The sequence below is a fragment of the Oxyura jamaicensis genome, chromosome 2, assembly GCF_011077185.1.
Source record: "Oxyura jamaicensis isolate SHBP4307 breed ruddy duck chromosome 2, BPBGC_Ojam_1.0, whole genome shotgun sequence".
Taxonomy (NCBI): Eukaryota; Metazoa; Chordata; class Aves; order Anseriformes; family Anatidae; genus Oxyura; species Oxyura jamaicensis.
The window spans coordinates 84,040,400-84,050,578 of record NC_048894.1 but is presented as its reverse complement, the minus strand read 5'-3'; the positions used below and the strand labels follow the sequence as shown (position 1 = coordinate 84,050,578).

The window sequence follows — 10,179 nt, the reverse complement described above, 5'->3', positions numbered from 1 at the left end:
GAGGGCCAGACCCAACCCACAGGGAAGTCTGGAACTTCTCTGCGGCTAGGGTAAGTGAAATCACTATAAAAGTCACCTGACATGATTCTCTGATTATTACCTATTATTGTTTTTTTTTTCATGTTGGCAGTGATGAAGTAGCAAAGAGAAGTCCAAGGGCAATCTAAAGGGACTTTAGGGCTTTGGGACAGTTGGTTAAAGGATCAGGTGCACAGGTAGTATTTTCCTCTATCCTTACAGGAGCAGGGAACAATATTGAAAGGAATAGGTAGAACAAGTTAATCTATACATGGCTCCAAGGACGATGCCACTGGCAGAATCTGGGGTTTCTTGATCTTGATTTGGGAAGGTCTACATGCCATCAGGCCTAATGGCACCTGATGGGATGGATGCACCTTTCTCATAAGTGAAAAGGAATTTTGTGCCAAGAGTCTTGTGGGTGAAGTGGTGATGGGTGGCCATCTTAGCCATAGTGACCATGAAGTAGGTGAGTTTAAAATCCTTAGTGACAGGAGAAAAAAATGCTACCAAAACTTCAGTGCTGTGTACAGGGAAAGCAGACTTCAAGCTGCTCAGGGAAACAGTTAGTAAGGTCTCCTGGAAAACTGGTTTTGAAGATATCAAGTTCCATCAGTGCTGGTAAATTTTTAAGACCACCTCCTAATAGCACAGGAACAGACAATTCCAAAACTTCAGAAGTCAAGTAGGCAGGGCAGAAGGCAAGTGTGGTGGAACAGGGATTTTCTTCTAGAGCTTAGGTGGAAAAAGAAAGTGTATGGTTGCTGGAAGCAAGGTCAGGTGAAATTGGAGGACTACAGGGAAGCTATTTGACTTTGTAGGGAGAAAATTTGCGTGGCCAAAGCTCAATTAGAGTTGAAGCTGGCCACTACTGTGGGGGACAATAAAAGTTTTGTCTTGCTTTTTGAATATGTTAACAGCAAAAGGAGGAGCAGAGACAACATTGGTCCATTACTTGATAAGGATGGTCACCTCACAAACGGGGACATAGACAAAGCAGAGACGTTTCATGCCTCCTTTGCTTTTGTCTTCAACACTGAAGATGGGCTCTGGGACCCCAGATGCCCTGACTTGGAGGACCATGACTGTGGAGAGAATGATAAACTCTCAGCCAACCCCAAACTTGTGTGGGATTTGCTGCTCCACCTAGATGCATAGAAGTCTATGGAGCCCGATGGGATTCATCCCAGGGTACTCAGAGAGCTGGCTCATGTCATCATGAGACCTCTCTCAATTTTCTTCCAATGGTAGTGGGAGTGGAGTGGTCCCTGTTGACAGGAAGCAATGGGTGAACAATTGGCTGATGGGTTGGGCTCAAAGGGGTTTAGTAAATGGGGTTACATCAGGCTTACAGCCAGTCACTAGTGGGGTTCCCCAGGGCACCATTCTGGGGCCAGTTCTCTTTAATATTTTCATAAATAACTTGGATGTAGGACTAGAAGATTCTTTGAGTAAGTTTGCAGATGATACTAAACTGGGAGGAGCTGTTGATTCTGTTGACGGTGGAGAGGCCTTGCAGAGAGATCTTGACAAATGAGAGGGCTGGGCAATCACCAACTGCATCAAGTTTAACAAGAGCATGTGCCAGATTCTGCAGCGGGGAAGGGGCAACCCTGGCTATATGTACAGACTGGGGGATGAGAGGCTGGAGAGCAGTCCCATGGAAAGGGATCTGGGGGTTTTGAGTGACAGCAAGTTGAATATGAGACAGCAGTGGGCCCTGGCAGCCAGGAGGGCCAACCATTTCAGTCCCAGTTCAGGAAAAGGAGGCCTCTATCAGAGCTAAACACAGCTCAGTAAATGAAGAAGGAAAAACTAATACGTTTGTTTCCCAGTACTTTTGATACATAGAGCCAATAGAAACACCATGTATCAACCAAGCACTGCAAAATAAAATACACTTCATAAAAAGAAATAGCGTGGGGTTTTAACTTATCAATGTTTATGGGTCAGACAAAGAATAACTTAATTAAATCACTCTGAAGATACTGAGTTTAATAACATACACTGTGCCTGACAGGGATGGAGTTAATTTTCTTCACAGCACCATACAGGGTGTTGAGTTTTAGATTTGTGAATTTGTGACTAGAACAGTGTTGATAACACACCAGCGTTTTGGCTACTGTTGAGCAGTGCTTGCACAGCATGGATGTTTTCAAGGTTGTTTGTTTTTTGTTTTTTCCCCTTCTTTTCTCCCCACTCTGTCCTTTCAGGCAAGTGGGCTGTAGTTGAGAAAGAAGCTGAGAGGGGACACAGCCATGACAGCTGACCTGAACTGACTAAGGGGATGCTCGATACCACACAATGTCATGCTCAGCAACAGAAGCTAGGAGAAGGCAGGGACTATGTAGGGTTACATTTGCCTTCCCAAATAATCATTACTCGTGCTGAGACTCTGCTTTCCAGAAAGGGGCTGGACATCTTCCTGCCAATTCCAAGCGAGGAAAAAGTTCCTTATTTTGTTTTGCTTGTCTGTACAGCTTTGCTTCACCTATTAAAGTGCCTTTGTCTTGATCCATGAGTTGTCTCACTTTTCTCCTGATTCTCTCTGCCTGCCTGCTGGGGGTAGTGAGGGAGCAACTGGGTGAGCGCTTACCTGCCAGTCAGGCTCAACCGAGCACATAAAAGAAAATAAATGCAATAATTAGATTCTGCTACACATACAGAGCCAAAGCAAACATATGTGATTTTTAGTTCCCAGCTGTTATATTCAGAAGAGTAGTCTAGAGTGATAAAGTTAGCTGGTAGTGCAAAACAGCAGGGAACGTGTCCAGCTAAAGCAGGAAGAGAAGAAGAAAAATAACAACAACAAAAACAGATTCTCAGTGTCATTCATCAAATTCACGAATTCTGATAAAGGCTTAAGGAGAGAACATCTGAGTGGTTGCTGTCAGACATTTCTGACTATTAAGAAAATTCATTAGCAACAGACACAAAATTAGAACTAAGTGTAGAGAATAGTGGAAACACCTAACACAGGGAGAGGTCTTTTACTGAATATTAACATACTGATAGGGAAAAGGAGGAAGGTCAGAGGAAACAGTGTAAGAACAAAATGTAAATGATTTCATATTCTCAAGAAAATGGAGGAATATCCCTTCACTTTTGGACTGGCAGAAAGTTTCTTTGGAAAAAACTTATGGCCACTGCTGGAGGGCCTCAGGAAGGAAACTTTGTTCCATGAGCACCCTAATGGATTAATCCACTAGTCACCTATATCATATTTCATACTTTGGCCACCAACGTTTTACTTTCCAGGGCAGGAACAGTTAACATCCTGGAATGAGAATCTTCCAGGAGAAATCAGAATGGAACCTCAGAAACTTCTCACTCTGTTGAGTTTATTCTTATAACAAACAACGCCAAATGCTAAGCACTCAACAGCTTGTACTTATGCACAGTTTGAGGTTCTCATGCATAGCTGATGCATGTGCGTCATACGTTCAAGCAGATCTTTATCCAGGCCCAAGCTACAAAAGGGATAGCACAGCGAGAGCAGAGACCCCACCTCACAGTGCTTTGCAGACAGAAACATTCATAATGGCTTTTTCTGCCCCAGGAATACGGCAGTTATCAGGTTTCTGGACTTCATAATTTCAATAGCTAAATCAATAAGGGGTTGGGAAGGAGCCCAGAAGGCATGCCGCGTGCAGAAGAAAAACAAAAAGTCTTGAAAAACATTGCACTGTTTTCTAGGAGTGGCAGACACTAATGAATAAAAATGGAAGAGGCACTGGAGATAATTTGCAACCCTCATATTGAAGTGTGGAACTGATCCACAGCACAGTGAAAAATACAAAACAAATGTGCATAATTTTGAGTGCCTAGTGAAAAATTAGTATTAGCTACCTAAAAGTTGTTTGCTTGAGTGTCATTCTCCATGAGATGTGTTACATCTAATTGCTCTAAAACAAATGAATCAAGACATGCTCTTGTGTATTCTGCAGCTTCTTCAGTAATTAATTCAGGCCTCTCATCACCTGCATTTGAAAGAGGATCTGAAGGTAATAGAAGAGGTTTTGTTTTTGTTTTCTATAGCTTGTCTCATTATGCAGCTGTGTGAATGAGCCCTTGTACGTAGAGTCAGAAAGCAGAACAGAACTGCTGAGCTCTAACAACTGCTACTGAAATCAATAGGAACTGCAGGGATATTGTGACTTTGAGAAACAGTTTATCCTTCTTCAGGAGCCTAATTATAAAATGGTTGATTCTAGATTCTAGATTCATTTCAGGGGGACAAAATCAGGTTAATCCCAGGGCATGGTCAGAAGAAAAAAGAAAACCTTTCAAGATCAGCAGAGTTCAGAATTATCCTTGAATCTCTTTGTGCACAAGGGCAACAGGTCCACCACCAACTTGGAATTCTATGAGAAACACATAACTGAACATTGCAAATGAACAGGCCCAGGTGGGGCTCCCCATGAGAAAAATCCTTCTTTTATCTATGTTTGTATGTTGCATGCATTTGCCTAGCTAAGTGTGGAACATTTGGCATTCAATGCTGATGCAATGAAGATGTCCTATCAAGGGCATTTTAAACCTTGTCTTTATTCTCTCTTTTGTTAAGCACTGCTATCAGAAGGAGTTGGGTGGTTCATAGTGGTCATAGCACAGGGGTCAAAAGGTCAAGCAATGCAGCTATAGGCAACTGTTTAAGGAAAGGCCTTTGTTTTTGAGTACAAGAACTGCAGTTACCACTGCAAAACATGACATCAAAGAACATGAATGAGTCAAGAGGGAGGTGTAAAATGTAAAGAGATTACCCTGATCTTTCAGCAAATTCTCCTGGGTTTGGAGTCCAGCCCTTTCCTGGCACAGGGCTTAAGTGAGAAGTAACAACACAAAATTCAGTGGACAACACAAGCAACTGCCTGGCTCAGGCAGTGGGATATGGCTGTCAAACAAAACCAAAAAGATACTCTGCTGAGACAGAAGATGCAGAAACTGGCAATAAGTGCAAAAAGTTGTGAAGACAAAGGCAGCAATGGGATAGTTAATCAAGACCATCATCTGTAAATATTGTCTCATGAGGAAATTAAGAGTAGTTGAAATGGCACAACACTCCACTTACCTTACACGTACTGCACACGATGGAAGATAGGAAATAAACATACTCAATGTACAACAAACCGTCCGAGTCCTCCAGTAAACCTACAATACTGATGTGGATAAGGAAGACCATTTGACATAGAATATCCAGAATATACACAAAGTTTCAGCTTACTGCTTCTAAAAAGTTATTTTTTCCTCATATATTTTAAATCAGTAGGCCCTGATGTGCAAAACGCTATTACACATGCCAATGTATTAGAATATATGCAGAGGACAGTGCATTTGAAATCTGTGTAGCTTTGAATTTTAACACATTAGAAATTGAACGCTATCTACTTTCATCTTTTGTTTCTTGACATCCAATTTCCCTTTGTCCATCCACTCCTGCTATTTCTTTTTTCTCAAGAGCCTCTTAGAACAAACAAACAAACAAACAGAAATCCTGGATAGTTAAACCCAGTGGCTCATTACCACTCTTCTGTCTCAGTGTCCTTGTCATACCAGTCCTTTGTCCCTGATTAACTTCAGCAATGTCTCATATTTTCCCATGTCAGACTTTATAGATATGATTACTATGCAGAACAAATGCATTTAGAAGTACACATGAGAGTATTCTGAAGCATTGTATTAATATCTTATGTGAAATGCCTAATCAATTACCTTTTAATATTGAATATTTAAATTAGCCCTCATCCCATGACTGAAGATAGCTTCTTACTAAAAAGCTGATATTGGTTGCTTTTACAGGAAAACAAGAGCAGATCTCCAAAAGGCCCTGCTGGAAAGACAACGTGTGTCAGGGAACAGCAAGGGCAAGTGCCTCCCTTTGGGATGGGAGGCCAGCAGGGCCTGGCAGCCAGGCCCTATACTAGGCCCTAGGGATGGGCCAAGACCATGCCCATGGCCAGGCATGCTGAAGGCCAGCCCTGTGCAGCATCTCTGAGGCAGGGACTGGTGGCTCTGGGGGGGGGGCAGGCATAGTCAAGGCTAACAGTGCCCCCAGGGCCGCAACAGCTTGCACAACTCCATCAGCAAGAGCTGGAAAGCAGGGCACATGAAAGTTTTGTTTAAAATCATCCAAGTTTCACAGTCACCTAATAAAATTTTACCTGCTACTTGTAAACCCCACAACATCTAGTTAAAGGTGTTCACATTTATTTGTTTTCCAGTATAAGAAGTGCATCGATTTACAGTGGCTTCACAGAAAGGGAATGTCTCATTGGAGACTAAAAGTAGAAAAAAACCTATAAAGCTGAGCAAGGAATATATGGGCCTGCTGCTGAATGAGGCAGGTGATTTAGCAACAGCAGACACAGATAAGACCAAGGTATCTAATGTCTACTTTGCCTCAGTCTTCACCACGGTCTCCCACACCCCTGTGATTAGTGAAAGGGGTCATGGAGATCAACCAGCAACCCGTGAGGACTCAGCTAGGGTTTACTTCAGATAATTCAACCCATGCTAGTCCATGGGATCCAGCAGGCAGCATCCAAGAGTGTGGAAGGAGCTAGCCAATATCCTTGCAAGGTTACTCTCTATTATCTTAGAAAGATCGTGCATATCAGGTAGTCCTTCATGGCTGGAGAAGGGAAAATATTGTCTCCATCTTCAGAAAAAGCCAGGAAGTAAACTGAGGGAACTCCAAGCCTCACTTTGCTGGAAAAATCACAGAGCAAGTCCTTTTCAGGCATGTTTCTAGGTACATGAAGTAGTTGAAGGTGACTGCGAACAGTCAGTACAGATTTACCAAGCACATATTGTCTTCTAGGATAAATTATTACATTCATAGATGAAGAAAGAACGGTGGATATTATTTACCTTCATCTTTAGAAATATGCTTAACTGTCTCCCACAATATTCTTGCATCCATATTAGGATGTTATGAACTGGGTTGGTAGGCAGAAAGATGGGTAAAAAGCTGCTTGGATGATCAGGCTCAGAAGACAGCGATTAGCCCATCACACTCGGTGACCTTGAGAAAAGTGATGGCATGCATTCCCAGCAAGTTTGCAGATGACACCAAATCAGGAGAAACAGCTGAGATGCTTAAGAGCATGACTGTTGTCAAAAGGGACTGAACAGGCCAAGAGGAGCTTTATGAAATTTTAAAAGGATAAATTCAAAGTTCTGACTTTCTAGTATAGAAGATCTCAAAATTTCTCTAGATCAAGGTGTGGACTTTTTGCAAGTACTGTCATGACAGTAATACAATCCTTCTCCAGGACATTCTAGATTATATAACCCTTCAACTGACAAGAAAAAAATGGAAATCACAGTTGAATCACAGAATCACAGAACTGTTGAGGTTGGAAAGGACCTCTCAAGAAGTCCTTTTTGCAAAGTCCAATCCAGCTGCTCAAGTTTGATCAGCTAGATGAGGTCACCAAGGAAAAGCAACATATGCAAAGAGAAGTTCCCTCCTTTCTGGAAACCCTTGTTTAAAGAAGAAACAACATGGCACCTCCTCATCTGGAAGTGAGAAAGCCAATCTGTCTTCTCTCCTCTAAACAGTAACGAGAATACATTAAGCACTCCTAGCACAAATTTGATGAAGTCCTAGGGCTGTGCAAATCTGGCAGAAGATGACTGAAACAAAGATAGATTACTCTTAGGATAACAGAATGGTTATGGTCTCTCAAAGATCTGATTTTAAATGTCCAAACAAACTTTTGGGGGGTTACTTTCTTTCAACTCATTGAAACCTGGACACACAACTACAGTTAAGAGCCAAATCCTTCACAGATCAACTAAAAATAGTGCTATGGATCCCTAATTTAGAATTGTCAAATGCTAGAGTAGCAAAGTAGATCATGCCTTTGTTCAAAGTGAAACATTACCTAGGACTGAATTACATTTTTTGTTCCTCTTAACATAGGCATAGGAGAAAAGAAGAAAGCAATTAATTAAACAATATGAGGGCAGGGCTGAAGAGCTTTCCTGAACTCATCTGGGAAGGTGAATTTTAAATATATTAGAGTTATTTCTCCCCCAAAAGAAGTTACACTTTCTCACCTCGAGTGCCCAATAATTTATTTATGAACTGATTAACTTTTAATTTCACAATTACTAGTCAATATTTCATCCAAAATAGACAAATGTATCACTTCTTTTTTTTTTAATATCTGGAGGTTTATTAGTTCATTTTCATAACTCAGGGGTAAAAAATATAATTAAGACATCAATGAATTCTACTGTGCAATATAAAGTTTCCTAAGTGAATTACAAATATAAGACTTCTAGGACCTTCTTCCCAGGTAGTTGTGTTTCCTAAGATGTCATCATATTTCTGGAAAAATCATACCTTAGCCAAGGACAAATCTTTAGCTTTATGCAATGTTCTCTCCCTTCCTCATCAGGATGGAAGTTATCTATACCAATAAAGCAGGTTATCCTTGCTTCTTCTCTCCGGAGATGAAATGCCTCTGCTGCTGCCAGTAGCATATTGCATTTATGTGCCCTTGACTCAATGAGAATATGTCTTTTCTCTACAAACTCATGTTAAGATAAAATGGAATCAATATTCAAGAACACGAAGTGACAAGAAGTTCATCAGGAATAGCTAGCAGGGATTTACCTAGGCCAAGTCATGTTTGACCAACCTGATTGCTTTCTATGATGAAGCAACTAGCTGTATGGACAAGGGGAGAGCAGTGAATATCTTGTCAAGGGAGCTATCACATTGAAGAGGCCGCTGCTGGTAAGCTGTGTGCAGTTTGGGGCTCTGCAGTCCATGAAGGATGCTGAGAAGTTGAAGACGGTCCAGCAGAAGACTCTCCATTTGACGGTCAGCACTTGATGAGAGGTTGAGGGAATTGGGCTTGTCTGGCAAAGAGGGTTGTACAAAGGTAGGTCTAATAACAGACTACTACAGCTACCTGAAATCTAGTTACAGTAAAAATGGAGCCAAACTCTACCAGGTACAGTAGATCTTGGCAAACCAAGAGCAACAGGGAGCAGTTGCACTTTGGAAGACTTATGGACATCAGGAAAAAATTGTTCACTAGAAAGAGAGTTTAGCACTGAAATATATTATTCACATAGGTGGAATCCATCCTTAGAGGTTTTCAGTATTGGCTAGAAAAAAATGCAGCTGACTTGATCTGGAGTTCATAACAGCCCTGCTTCAAGCAGGAGAATGGACTAGATGGCCTTCAGAGGTAACTTCCAAACAACATTTTCATGATTCTGTGACAATGTGTGAGAAAAATGACACTGGCCAATTTAACTTGCTTTTCACAGTAATGCTTAGAAGGGCTATGAAATATGCCTCTTGTTCATGAAGCATCCTGGATAAATGTAACCACGTTTGCAAAAGGACTAATCCAAATCAGCAGGATCTCCCTTTACACTATCTATAAAAAGAAACAATGGTTTAGGACAATACTTCACCTACTTAGGAACTGGACATATTTACTGAATTACAAATTAACACTGAAAGGCAATTTCATAGGCAGAATGTAGTCTAGACTTTCATCAGAAAACAGCTTCAAATGCCATTCCCTTTTCTACATACTTAAATGTTAAATGTATCAAACTTTTTTATTATTATTAGTACCATTTTTTTTAAATAAACATGGCACCTTCATCACAGTAGTGCCAAAAGTTTCTAGTATTTGCTTAGGGAAAAGAATCATAAACATCATACCTCAACTTCTTGGCAGCTCTCCCATACAAATATTTTTTTTTGCTTCTTTTAAACAAGACTGGAAATAGCCTACCACACACACAGAGAGACTTTAAATTAATAAACTACAAATTTAAAAAGTGAATTTAAATCTGCAAGAAAGTAATGACATAATGAATTTCATTCATGTTTTTCAGTGTAAGTATGGCACAGTGTTGCATTCCCACTGACAAGTAATAAACATATGCCACTGAATTTGGCTTCTTCCTGACTATGACGGAAACCCCTGGACATGACGTCCACTCTGCCAAGCTGTCTTTTAAAAATCCTGCCTCCTACTATGCTCATTATTTAATATATATATAGATTCTAGTGTTATGCCAAATGTGTAAATGGTCTATGCTGATTACTGACTAGAGATTCCAAATAATTGAAAAGTAGAATTGTATTTGTAAACTGCATTAATTGGTAGCATCCACATCATA

General features: G+C 40.8%; 1 long non-coding RNA gene across 1 annotated transcript; it reads right to left on the bottom strand.

The window, feature by feature from the left end:
* Positions 1 to 6,206: 6,206 nt before the first annotated feature.
* Positions 6,207 to 7,047, bottom strand: LOC118162907. Its single transcript, XR_004748711.1, has 2 exons — positions 6,889 to 7,047; positions 6,207 to 6,792 (listed from the first exon to the last, which is right to left on the bottom strand). It is a non-coding gene; the product is annotated as an uncharacterized LOC118162907 (long non-coding RNA).
* Positions 7,048 to 10,179: the final 3,132 nt, after the last annotated feature.